Below are 14,070 nucleotides of genomic sequence, written 5' to 3' on the forward strand. Positions count from 1 at the left end.
AAGCCCACTACTGTTGTCGCCTGCAAACTTGATGATTGAGTTGAAGGCGTGCATGGCCACACAGTCGTGGGTGAACAGGGAGTACAGGAGAGGGCTGTGCACGCACCCTTGTGGGGCCCCAGTGTTGAGGGTCAGCGAAGTGGAGATGTTGTTTCCTACCTTCACCACCTGGGTGGGGCCCTTCAGAAAGTCCAGGACCCAACCAGATCCCATTTCAAAGGAAACAAGCAAGATTAAGATCAGGTGTGGCCAATTAGTGGGCGCTGCCAACATACTTTACAAGACAGAGGATAGAGAGAGTTTTGTTGATGCTGAGAACTGAATGTATATGCTTTTAAATAACATTATTACAACGTTCTCTGTGTCACGTTCTGACCTTAGTTTCTTTTTATGTCTTTGTGTTAGGTTGGTCAGGGCGTGAGTTTGGGTGGGTAGTCTATGTTCTGTTTTCTATGTTGTTGTATTTCTATGTCTGGCCTAATATGGTTCTCAATCAGAGGCAGCTGTCGATCGTTGTCTCTGATTGAGAATCATATTTAGGTAGCCTGTTTTCCCACTATGGGTTGTGGGTGTTTATTTTCTGTCTAGTGTCTGTTCACCTTACAGAACTGTTTCGTTTTTCTTATCGTTGTTATTTTGTGTAGTGTTCAGTTTGAAATTAAAATATGACGAACAGTTACCACGCTGCATTTTGGTCCTCCTCTCCTTCCACCAACGAGAATCGTTACACTTTGGATGTTATTAAAGTTTTTGTCACATTCTGAGAATGGAATGTATGTTTTTAAATAACGTTCTAAGAATGTTCTCTGAACTTTACTAAAGTATTCTTGTGTTTGTTATGGAAAGTTTTATTAATGTTCTTGGAACAATTTACGAACATGACTTTAAATAGAACCATGAGGAAACCTGTAGGAAACGTTTTGCTTAAGTACTGAAATTCCCACAGAAGAAAGTTGTTTCTTAACGTTCTCTGAACTATTTGTAAACATATCCCATGTCAAACCAGTTGGAGAATGTTCCTAGAACATTACCAAAATTGAAATTAAATGTAAGCATGTTAGAACTTTTAGGAAACGTTCTGTTAAATTAATGAAATACCAAGATTTTTTATTTTTTTTGTGAAGTTACTTATAACCTCTTAAGTGTAAAGTCCCCATATTTGGGGACCCTATTAGATGTTTTAAATTTTAATTCAGTCTGGTATGAGAAAGGTAGCCCCTATCTGCAAAAGCACGGTGTTTGCGGAAAGCTGAGTGTCTTGGCTATTGATTGGTGCCTTCAGATCTTTCGTGTGTCTTACTACCATATATGGGCATACGGATGTATAAGGGCAGGCCGAGGCGATGACCTCATTTCAAGATGTCTGCTACCTACATTCCGGTTAGTGTTGTGAAGCATAAACGAAATAAACACATAATACATTGATACACACCAAAAGCCCGGGACGCCACAGATCATGAGGATATCTTATTTGTCTGCCTGTGACCTACCGTTATTGATCACCAGCTGTGAGAGTCCAAATGTTTGTTTTACACAACGTTTTCATCAAACAGTAAACATCTTACAAGGTAAGCTTCAATTTGGTCTGTGTTTGTGCTCCAGCTACATTTGGTGTATCAAATGAATCCTTAGGTTGGTAGGAACAAATCTAGGCCATCGCCTAGTGACTTTGCCCATCAAAAATATATGCTGTTGCCTGCTTACACGCTGTAGGCATCCATTTCACAGGGGATTGGCTACTATGCACCTTGACAGTCTTGTAGCCAATGAGATATGCTTTCCAGGAATATGCAGTTTACCTGGGTGGGACACAGCAAGGCCTAGCACCATTTATGAGTGATGTGAACTATTGCTTCCTGGCTCAGAGACTTGGAAACGTTCAGTGACCACACCTGACACCACTTACTAAAACATCTGGCCATTTCTATTTGTTAGGTCTATCAATCCCATTTTTTAAATAATATTGTTCACATGTTGTGGAAGCCATCTGATGTGTTTCCACCTCTAGTCATCAATAATTCACTTATACCTTGTCAATGAAAGATTACTTTAAAAAAACACAAAAAAACCTGTTATTTTGTGAGTGCTTGATCTTGTGTATTCTGAACTACGTAACTCCTATCTTCTGATCATTTCCTCACACTTTCCCAGATGTTGTCTTTCCAAATTTACCAAGTTTTTTGCATGTCAGAATCATGTAATTACACATGAATAGCAGTTACTTTTGGGTATGTCTATTTAGGCGGAAATCTACATATTGCCATTACATTTAAGAGGTTAAATGTGCTATGAATGTTCCAAAGGCAAGTAACTAACCCTCACCATTCCCAGAAAGTTGTGGCAAGGTTGTATGCAAAATGACCATAGGACAACCAAGCTCTAAGAAACATATGGTTCTCAGAACATTATGTGCTAGCTGGGTCTTTTGGGTCTGTGGATAGGCAATGATGTCTGCCTTTTGGATTACATATTTTGTGCTTGCAAATATTTTTGGCATAAAATGTTGTGCTTATTACATTAAATTAACAGGATATTGTGTGATCTAGTCTGTTCACAGGTAGCCATGTAAACCCCATTGGAGATGTAGGTTTGAAGAGAAGCAGAGGAAATCCTCCACCCAACCCAGAGAAGCCCTCTCCAGGTCAGCAGCAACATTGGAGTACCCTACTACCTGACAGGTGGGTTTAGAGGCCCACTCAGGCTTTGACAAGGGCTTTGGTCTACTTCCCTTTCTCCCTCCCATACCAAATCTATGGTTGAGTCCATCTAAATTCCTGACAATCCAAAAACAGACTTACTCTCCTATGAAGAAATTCCATGTCCAATGGATTTGACCCCAACTCTATCTGACAGCATGATCCTATCATGGTGGTTTGGGGCTAGGGAAGCTCACGGTGGTTGAGTGGTGTTTGTGAGGCAGGACCAGGGGTAGGGGAGTTAGTTTTGGGAGTGTGGTGAGGTACAGAGGCCAACACAAGCCTCAGTGAGCACAGCTGCAGTCCCACTGTCATTACTGCTCCTCTGGTGGCTGGGAAGAAAGGGGCTCCTTGCCGCATGGCTGCCCTCCCCCTGCTCGCCTGCCCACACTGCGCCCAGGAAGGGTTGGTAGCGCCAGGCGGCACCATTCACAGTTCACACTCTCTCTCTCGTGTGGCAGCAGGGAGGTATAGAGCGAGGGGGGTTAAAGGGAGAGAGTAAAGGAGGAGGGAAGGGGTGTAGGGGTGTGTTCCCTCTCATCTCCCCTCTTCCCCTCTGACCATTCAGTTTCACACCCTTCACCCCTCTCTCTCCCCTCAACCCTCTCCACTCTCTCCTTTTTAGCCCATGCACCTGCAGACCTTAATAAATCCAGGCCATAGAGCTAAAGGATTGGGGTCTTCTGAGGGTTAGAGGGGGACTCTATTAAACAGCACATTTTTAAGTGCTGCCTTTTGATATGGGCCAGTGTTATTAAATCAAATGTAATATGTCACATGCGCCGAATACAACAGGTGTAGCCCTTACAGTGAAATGCTTACTTACAAGCCCTTTAACCAACAGTTCAGTTTTCAGGGAAAAAAGTTGAAATATAACAGATAATTAAGGAACAACAATACAATAATAGTAGCGAGGCTGTATACAGGGGGTTCGGGTACAGAGTCAATGTGCGGCGGCACCGATTAGTCAAGGTAATTGAGGTAATATGTACATGTACAGTTGGTAGAGGTAAAGTGACTATGCATGGATAATAAACAGAGAGTAGCAGCAGCGTAAAAATGGGGGTTGGGGACAATGCCAATAGTCCGGGTAGCCATTTGATTAGCTGTTCAAGAGCCTTATGGCTTGGGGGTAGAAGCTGTTAATCTTGACGCTAGGGGTCATATTTTTTATATTTTTTAAATAACGTTCCCAAGGTAAACGGACTATTTCTCAGGTCCAGATCGTAGAATATGCATATAATTTACAGATTAGGATAGAAAACTCCAAAGTTTACAAAACGGTCAAAATATTGTCTGTGAGTATAACAAAACTGATTCTGCAGGCGAAAACCTGAGAAAATATAACCCGGAAGTGATATATATATTTTTTAATCTGTGTTTCCTGGCCAGTCTTTCTTCCATTTAAAGGGGTATCAACCAGATTCCTTTTCCAATGGCTTCCTCAGGCTGTGACCAGGCTTTAGACATAGTTTCAGGCTTTTATTTTGAAAAATGAACAAGATTTTTCAAAAGTAGTCAGGTGTCCTTTGAATAGTGCCTGCGCGCCAGAGGGGAGCTCTCCATTTTCCTTTTCTCTCTTATTGAATAGGTTACGGTCCGGTTGAAATATTATCGATTATGTTTGTTAAAAACAACCTGAGGATTGATTATAAATAACATTTGACATGTTTCTACGACCATTACAGATACTTTTTGGAATTTTCGTCGAACGGAACGAGGCTGTAGTTTTCTCAACATAACGCGCCACCCAAATGGCGTTTTTTTGTTATAAAAGTAATATTTATCGAACAAAAATAACATTTATTGTGTAACTGGGAGTCTCGTGAGTGCAAACATCCGAAGATTATCAAAGGTAAGCGATTAATTCTATTGCTTTTCTGACTTTCGTGACCATGCTAATTTGGGGCTAGCTGTTGTAGCATTGATTGATACACTCACAGAAGCTTGGATTTCTTTCTCTGTAAAGCATATTTTCAAAATCTGACACGATAGGTGGATTAACAACAAGCTAAGCTGTGTTTTGGTATATTTCACTTGTGATTGCATGATTATAAATATTTTTTGTCATATTTTTGAATTTGGCGCCCTGCAATTCAGCGGTTGTTTAGGGAAATGATCCCGTAATCGGGATCTGTGCGCAGAAAGGTTAAGAAGCCTTTTTGACCTAGACTTGGCACTCTGATACTGCTTGCTGTGCGGTAGCAGAGAGAACAGTCTATGACTAGGGTGGCTGGAGTCCTTGGCAATTTTTGGGCCTTCCTCTGACACCGCCTTGTATGGAGGTCATGGATGGCAGGAAGCTTGGCCCCATTGAGGTACTGGGCCGTACGCACTTCCCGCGGTCGGAGGCCGAGCAGTTGCCATACCAGGTGGTAATGCAACCAGTCAGGATGCTGTCGATGGTGCAGCTGTAGAACCTTTTGAGGATCTGAGGACCCATGCCAAATATTTTCAGTCTCCTGAGGGGGAATAGGTTTTGTCGTGCCCTCTTGACGACTGTCTTGGTGTGTTTGGACCATGATAGTTTGTTGGTGATGTGGACACCAAGGAACTTGAAGCTCAACCTGCTCCACTACAGCCCCGTCAATGAGAATCGGCCCTCCTTTCCTGTAGTCCACAATCATCTCCTTTGTCTTGATCACGTTGATGGAGAGGTTGTTATCCTGGCACCACACTGCCAGGTCTCTGACCTCATCCCTATAGGCTGTCTCACTGTTGTCGTCGGCAATCTTAATGATGGTGTTGGAGTCGTACTTAGCCATGCAGTCATGGGTGAACAGGGAATACAGGAAGGGCAGATGTGTTGTTACCTACCATTACCACCTGGGGGCGGCCCGTCATGAAGTCCAGGATTCAGTTGCAGAGGGAGGTGTTTAGTCCCAGGGTCCTTAGCTTAGTGATGAGTTTTTAAGGCACTACGTTGTTGAACGATGAGCTGTAGTCAATGAATAGCATTCTGACATAGGTGTTTGTTTTGTCCAGGTGGGAAAGGACAGTGTGGAGTGCAATAGATATTGCATCATCTGTGGATCTGTTCTGGCGGTTTGCAAATTGGAGTGGGTCTCGGGTTTCTGGGATAATGGTTTTGATGTGAGCCATGACCAGCCTTTCAAAGCAATTCATGGCTACAGACGTGAGTGTTCTTGGGCACAGGGACTATGGTGGTCTGCTTGAAACATGTTGAAAATGTCAGTGAAGACACTTGCCAGTTGGTCACTGCGTGCTCGGAGTACACGTCCTAGTAATCCGTCTGGCCCTGCTTAAAGGTCTTACTCACATCGGCTACGGAGTATGTGTGATTCCACAGTCGTCCAGAACAGCTAATGTCTCATGCATGCTTCAGTGTTGCTTGCCTCGAAGCGAGCATAGAAGTTATTTAGCTCGTCTGGTAGGCTCGTGTCACTGGGCAGCTCTCAGCTGTGCTTCCCTTTAGTCCGTAGTAGTTTGCCAGCCCTGCCACATCCGACGAGCGTCGGAGCTGGAGTAGTATGACTCGATCTTAGTCCTGTATTGATGCTTTGCCTGTTGGATGGTTCGTTGCAGGACCTAGCGGGATTTCTTGTAAGCGTCTGGGTTAGAGTCCCACTCCTTGAAGGCGGCAGCTCTACCCTTTAGCTCAGTGCGGATGTTGCCTGTAATCCATGGCTTCTGGTTGGGGTATGTACGTACGGTCATTGTGGGCACGACATCATCAATGCGCTTATTGATGAAACCAGTGACTGATGTGGTGTACCCCTTCATGCCATCGGAAGAATCCCGGAACATATTCCAGTCTGTGTTAGCAAAACAATCCTGTAGCTTAGCATCTGCGTTCTCTGACCACTTCCTTATTGAGTGAGTCACTGGTACCTCCTGCCTTAGTTTCTGCTTGTAAGCAGGAATCAGGAGGATAGAGTTATGGTCAAATTTGCCAAATGGAGGGCAAGGGAGAGCTTTGTACGCATCTCTGTGTGTGGAGTAAAGGTGGTCTAGAGTTTTTTTCCCTCTGGTTGCACATTTAACATGCTGGTAGAAATGAGGTAAAACGGATTTAAGTTTCCCTGTTATGAAATCCCTGGCCACTAGGAGCGCCGCATCTTGATGAGCATTTTCCTGCTTGCTTATTGCCCTATACAGCTCGTTGGGTGCCGTCTTAGTGCCAGAAATGGTTTGTGTAGACAGCTACGAATAGAGAGCTATGAAAAATATAGATTAACATATTCTTGGTAAATAGTGTGGTCTACAGCTTATCATGAGATACTCTACCTCAGGCGAGCAAAACCTTGAGACTTCCTTAATAATAGATTGCATGCACCAGCTGTTGTTTACAAATATACATAGACCGCCACCCCTTGTCTTACCGGAGGCAGCTGTTCTATTTTGCCAATGGACCAAAAACCCCGCCAACTGTATGTAATCCATGTCATAGTTCAGCCACGACTCAGGTGAAACATAAGATATTACAGTTTTTAATGTCCCATTGATATCCTTGATCGGAGCTCATCCATTTTGGTATCCAATGATTGTACCTTGGCTAATAGGACTGATGGTAGAGGGGGTAAGACAATGGGTGGTGGTCTGTGTATATACATTATGTAGACGAGATTTAATGTCCTTTGACAGAGAGGGAAGGAGTGTAGAGGATTTATACAGCAGGTCTTTAAAGCTATCCCATAACGTAACCTTTCTGGGTTTGTGTCAATACTAATCTATATGAAGGGACAGCTAACAACCGATTAACCCTAAACATGCCTGTCCTCTATACAATCTGGTGTTGCAGCTCAGCTCAGCTTAGTGAATGCTACAGTAACCTCATCAGATATGTAGGTAGAACAGGTATGTAGAACAGAGGACCGTATAGTACTGAAACATTCCGTATTGTTGAGCAAACTGCCACAGGGTAACCAGTCTAATCACATGGATCATATACGTTTTGTTTCCTTAATAAACCTTTTGTTTTGGAGTTGAGCCTCACAACTTCAACACATGTAGATCGTATCAAGCCATGATGTTCCCTAAAATCGCCGTAGCAGCGTCACTATGCGTCTATTCCCCACCTGTTGTAACGTTATGTTCAGTCGTGTAGAACTGCTCGCTCGCTCCCCATGCACGCCAGACCCCCCACACTACAATACAGCTATTTGGAAGAAGGAGAAAAAAATATTCTCTTTGAAAGAAAAACCACAAAGGCTGATGAAATCACTCTGTACGGCCTTAATTCTACCATTAGGCAAGCGGCAATGAGAGACAGCGAGAGGCAGTGCTAAGGCAATTGGCTGGGCCTCTGCTCTATATTCACAGGCCCAGGATGAGGCTGGGGGACCTGCTGAGAAAATAGTGTCGTAATCAGGAGCCACATGTTCTGCCTGATCAGGTACGCTGGCCCCCACTCCTCTCTCTCCCTCTCTCCCCTCCTCCTCCCTTCCTCTCCTCCCCACCCGTGACTCCCTTCCCGCTCCCTGGCCAGTAAGGAGATCCTAATGAGAGTTTGGATGTACTGAGCATCTCGTATGTGAGGAACTTGGCAGGAGGGAGGAGAGACGAGGCCTGAGGTGGGGGTGGGAATGAGAGGTAGAGAGTTTGGGAGATGGGGGGGGGTGTTTTTTTTGTTCAGACATTTCATTATTCAGGTTGGCTGAACTAAATTCTAAACCCATAAAATTCGTATCCCCTCTGGTGACCATTTGCATATATTTTGCCACCCCCCCCCCCCCCCCCCCGGCCTCCAAATTCCCCTTTTTTCCTCAGAAAGTGAAAGAGAGGGCGAAGCAACCAGGCCCGTCTAGGCTTTAAGATGTCACCATGGTGTGAAATATGGGTGAACAAGCAGGGGCTTTGAAACTCCAACTGATCCCCCTTAGCCCTTTTTACACACACTCACACACTCACACACTCACACCTCTATCCCCCTGTCCTACCTATACCAGAGAAGCCACCTAACTCTTTGTAATGCTAATTTTGCAACTTTTTCTCAAACTTACAAATGCTAATTTAAAACATTCAACAGTTATATGGTTTGTAGTTTTTACCCAATGACATATGCTGAAAAATATTTGTTTAAATCACAAATGAACAAGTGTTTGTGATAGGGAAACAATAACTGACACAACATCACATCGAGTTAAACCTACAAGAACAATATTCCAGGGAAATATTTTATAAAAACGTCTAAGTCCATTTTAATTGTCCCAATTTTACACTCACATTGGTGAAAGTTGGGGATTAATTTTCAGACAGAAATGTTTGAAGCCAGGTCCTAATATTCAATTTGGAATGTGTGCCCAATAGCGTATATATGATGAAGAGAACACACAGGTAGATGAGGGTGGGCACATGTTCTGTCTGAGAAGCTAGTTGGCTATAACAACTACAACAATACACACCCATGCAGATAGCCAGCCATGGGAGACACCTGTTTGTTTGACTAGCTGAGTTGGGCTTTTTGTTTTGAACTGTGCCGTGCTCTGGTCCAATGGCACTTGTTTATGGCCCATATGTGTGGAACTGTGGATGGGGCATGGGTGCTGAAGTTGGATGGTGATGGTAGTGAGAGGTGAGGAGGGAGCATTTAGTCACATGGGATTTGCTTCTGCTGTCACCCCCCGTCCCCCCTGCAGGAGCCCCTCTGCCTCCCACACGCCTCCCTCGGCCCGCTCCCCGGTGCTCAGGCAGAATGCAGCGTCAGGAGGCTGAGCACTGAGCGGCCATTGTGTGTGCTAACCAAAGCGGAATGCCCGGGTGACAAAAGGGGGAGGAGTGGACTCAGGGCGCACAAAGCCAGGGGGAGGAGAGGGGTGGTAGAGGAATAGGAGGAGGGGTGGAGGGATGGGGTGCATATGGCTGGGGGCTAAATAGATCCAGTCAGCCCCAAATACTCCATGCACCCCCAAAACTCCCTACAACCCCTCTCCCCCTCTGTAACCCTCTCTTCCCCACTCTGTCCTCCTGGGATGTATGTGGGCTGGGGGAAAATACAACAACTGAAACTGCAAACTCACTGTTGTTTTTACTTTCATGAATCGTGTCTTCAAACTGGCCAAAATACGTAGATAGTATGTATCAGTAGTCATCATTGACCTAAATCCCTATCAAACTGGCCCGTGAGCATTCTGTCTCTCTGTCTAACTAACAGGTGTTGCTGACATCCTAAAATAGACACAAAATTCTTTCGGCTCGGTTCACAAACTTTCAACATATACTGTACGTTTGGAATGAAACGGTGGGACAGATAATCTCATTCATATTTGAGATCCAATTTGACATCTGACATTGACATTTTATTTGAGGAACTTGTTCTATATCCTCCTTTTTCAACTTCCCCAATACAGTCATGTCAGTGATTGATTGCTGAGGGCCCTGTGGTGTTTGGGAGAGAGAGAGAGAGAGAAGGAGAAAGAGAGAGAGAGGAGAGAGAAGGAGAAAGAGAGAGAGGAGAGAGAAGGAGAAAGAGCGAGAGAGAGAAATAGAAAGAGAGCGAGGAATCTGCATAGCATTACCACTCTAAACCAACCACTAACCCTTCACAGAGAAGACCTGAGTGAAGAGACCACTCTAAACCAACCACTAACCCTTCATAGAGAAGACCTGAGTGAAGAGACCACTCTAAACCAACCACTAACCCTTCACAGAGAAGACCTGAGTGAAGAGACCACTCTAAACCAACCACTAACCCTTCATAGAGAAGACCTGAGTGAAGAGACCACTCTAAACCAACCACTAACCCTTCATAGAGAAGACCTGAGTGAAGAGACCACTCTAAACCAACCACTAACCCTTCATAGAGAAGACCTGAGTGAAGAGACCACTCTAAACCAACCACTAACCCTTCATAGAGAAGACCTGAGTGAAGAGACCACTCTAAACCAACCATTAACCCTTCATAGAGAAGACCTGAGTGAAGAGACCACTCTAAACCAACCACTAACCCTTCATAGAGAAGACCTGAGTGAAGAGACCACTCTAAACCAACCACTAACCCTTCATAGAGAAGACCTGAGTGAAGAGACCACTCCAAACCAACCACAAACCCTTCATAGAGAAGACCTGAGTGAAGAGACCACTCTAAACCAACCACTAATCAGTGGCTTGGTATCAATACATCAAACACATGGTTTCCATGTGTTTGATGCCATTCCATTTGCTCCGTTCCAGCCATTATTATGAGCTGTCCTCCCCTCAGCAGCCTCCTGTAAACAACAGCTGGTGCATGATATCTAAGGAAGTCTCGAGCTACTGCTCGCCTGAGGTCGAGTTCTCATGATAAGCTGCAGACAAAATTACCTACCGAGAGAGTTTTCATCTATATCCTTTGTCGCTGTTTACATACCAACACAGTCAGAGGCTGGCACTTAGACAGCATTGAATTAGCTTTATTCCGCCATAAGCAAACAAGAAAACCCTCACCCAGAGGCGGTGCTCCTAGTAGCCGGGGACTTTAATGCAGGGAAACTTAAATCCGTTTGACCAAATTTCTATCAACATGTTAAATGTGCAACCAGAGGGAAAAGAACTCTGGACCAAATATACTCCACACACAGAGAAGCATACAAAGCTCGTCCTCCATTTGGCAAATCTGACCATAATTCTATCCTCCTGATTACTGCTTACATGCAAAAATTAAAGTAGGAAGCACCAGTGACTAGATCAATAAAAAAGTGGGCAGATGAAGCAGATGCTAAGATACAGGACTGTTTTGCTAACACAGACTGGAATATGTTCCAGGATTCCTCCAATGGCATTGAGGAGTACACCAAATCTGTCGTTGGCTTCATCAATAAGTGCATCGATGACGTCGTCCCCACAGTGACCGTACGTGCATACCCCAACCAGAAGACATGGATTACAGGCAGCATCTGCACTGAGCTAAAGGGTAGAGCTGCCGCTTTCAAGGAGCGGGACTCTAACCCGGAAGCTTATAAGAAATCCCGCTATGCCCTCCGACGAACCATCAAACAGGCAAAGCGTCAATAGAGGACTAAGATCGAGTCATTCTACACCGGCTCTGATGCTCGTCGGATGTGGCAGGGCCAGTAAACCATTACAGACTACAAAGGGAAGCACAGCTGAGAGCTGCCCAGTGACACAAGCCTACCAGACGAGCTAAACTACTTCTATGCTCGCTTCGAGGCAAATAACACTGAAACATGCGTGAGAGCACTAGCTGTACCAGAAGACTGTGTGATCACGCTCTCCGCAGCCAATGTGAGTAAGACCTTTAGACAGGTCAACATTCACAATGCCGCAGGGCCAGACGGATTACCAGGACGTGTACTGCGAGCATGCGCTGACCAACTAGCAAGTGTCTTCACTGACATTTTCAACCTCTCCCTGTCCGAGTCTGTAATACCAACATGTTTTAAGCAGACCACCATAGTGCCTGTGCCCAAGAACACTAAGGTAACCTGCCTAAGTGACTACTGAGCCGTAGCACTCACGTCTGTAGCCATGAAGTGCTTTGAAAGGCTGGTAATGGCTCACATCAACACCATCATCCCAGAAACCCTAGGCCCACTCCAATTTGCATGCCGCCACAACAGATCCAAAGATGATGCAGTCTCTATTGCACTCCACACTGCCCTTTCCCACCTGGACAAAAAGAACACCTATGTGAGAATGCTATTCATTGACTACAGCTCAGCGTTCAATACCATAGTGCCCTCAAAGCTCATCAATAAGCTAAGGACCCTAGGGCTAAACACCTCCCTCTGCAACTGGATCCTGGACTTCCTGACGGGCCGCCCCCAGGTGGTAATGGTAGGTAACAACATATCTGCCACGCTGATCCTCAACACGGTGGCCCCTCAGGGGTGCGTGCTCAGCCCCCTCCTGTGCTCCCTGTTCACTCATGACTGCACGGCTAGGCACGACTCCAACACCATCATTCATTTTGCCGATGACACAACATTGGTAGTCCTGATCACTGACAACAACGAGACAGCCTATAGGGAGGTCAGAGACCTGGCCGTGTGGTGCCAGGACAACAACCTCTCCCTCAACGTGATCAAGACAAAGGAGATGATTGTGGACTACAGGAAAAGGAGGACCGAGCACATCCTCATTCTCATCGACGGGGCTGTAGTGGAGCAGGTTGAGAGCTTCAAGTTCCTTGGTGTCCACATCACCAACAAACTAACATGGTCCAAGCACATCATGACAGTCGTGAAGAGGGCACGACAAAACCTATTCCCCCTCAGGAGACTGAAAAGATTTGGCATGGGTCCTCAGATCCTCAAAAGGTTCAACATCTGCACCATCGAGAGCATCCTGACTGGTTGCATCACTGCCTGGCATGGCAACTGCTCGGCCTCTGACCGCAAGGCACTACAGAGGGTAGTGCAAACGGCCCAGTACATCACTGGGGCCAATCTTCCTCCCATCCAGGACCTCTATACCAGGCAGAGAAAGGCCCTCCACGATCTCTATACGTGTCAGAGAAAACTCCTAAAAACTGTCAAAGACTCCTGCCACCCTAGCCATAGACTGTTCTTTCTGCTACCGCACGGCAAGTGGTACCGGAGCGCCAAGTCTAGGTCCAAGAGGCTTCTCAACAGCTTCCACCCCCAAGCCATAAGACTCCTGAACATCTAGTCAAATGGCTACCCAGACTATTCACATTGCCCCCCCCCTCCCAACACACCACTGCCACTCTCTGTTGTCATCTATGCATAGTCACTTTAATTCACTCTACCTACATGTACATACTACCTCAACTAACCGGTGCCCCTGCACATTGACTCTGTACCGGCACCCCCCCGAATATATTGTTACAGTGGGGCAAAAAAGTATTTAGTCAGCCTCCAATTGTGCAAGTTCTCCCACTTAAAAAGATGAGAGAGGCCTGTAATTTTCATCATAGGTACACTTCAACTATGACAGACAAAATGAGAAAAAAAAAATCAAGAAAATCACATTGTAGGATTTTTTAAATGAATTTATTTGCAAATTATGGTGGAAAATAAGTATTTGGTCAATAACAAAAGTTTCTCTCAATACTTTGTTATATACCCTTTGTTGGCAATGACATAGGTCAAACGTTTTCTGTAAGTCTTCACAAGGTTTTCACACACTGTTGCTGGTATTTTGGCCCATTTCTCCATGCAGATCTCCTCTAGAGCAGTGATGTTTTGGGGCTGTTGCTGGGCAACACGGACTTTCAACTCCCTCCAAAGATTTTCTATGGGGTTGAGATCTGGAGACTGGCTAGGCCACTCCAGGACCTTGAAATGCTTCTTACGAAGCCACTCCTTCGTTGCCCGGGCGGTGTGTTTGGGATCATTGTCATGCTGAGAGACCCAGCCACGTTTCATCTTCAATGCCCTTGCTGATGGAAGGAGGTTTTCACTCAAAATCGCACGATACATGGCCCCATTCATTCTTTCCTTTACACGGATCA

The 14,070-nt window shown here is 45.3% G+C and overlaps 1 long non-coding RNA gene across 3 annotated transcripts in view; it reads left to right on the forward strand.

Annotated features, from left to right (window-relative positions):
* The window catches only part of LOC139581293 (uncharacterized), a 121,047-nt gene that overhangs the window by 48,569 nt on the left and 58,408 nt on the right, over nt 1–14,070 (forward strand). For all 3 annotated transcript variants that reach the window (XR_011676183.1, XR_011676181.1, XR_011676182.1), the window contains exon 3: nt 2,547–2,678. This is a non-coding gene — a long non-coding RNA (uncharacterized lncRNA). The remainder of the gene's footprint in view (nt 1–2,546; nt 2,679–14,070) is intronic.

The sequence above is a fragment of the Salvelinus alpinus genome, chromosome 7 (genome assembly GCF_045679555.1).
Source record: "Salvelinus alpinus chromosome 7, SLU_Salpinus.1, whole genome shotgun sequence".
Lineage (NCBI taxonomy): Eukaryota > Metazoa > Chordata > Actinopteri > Salmoniformes > Salmonidae > Salvelinus > Salvelinus alpinus.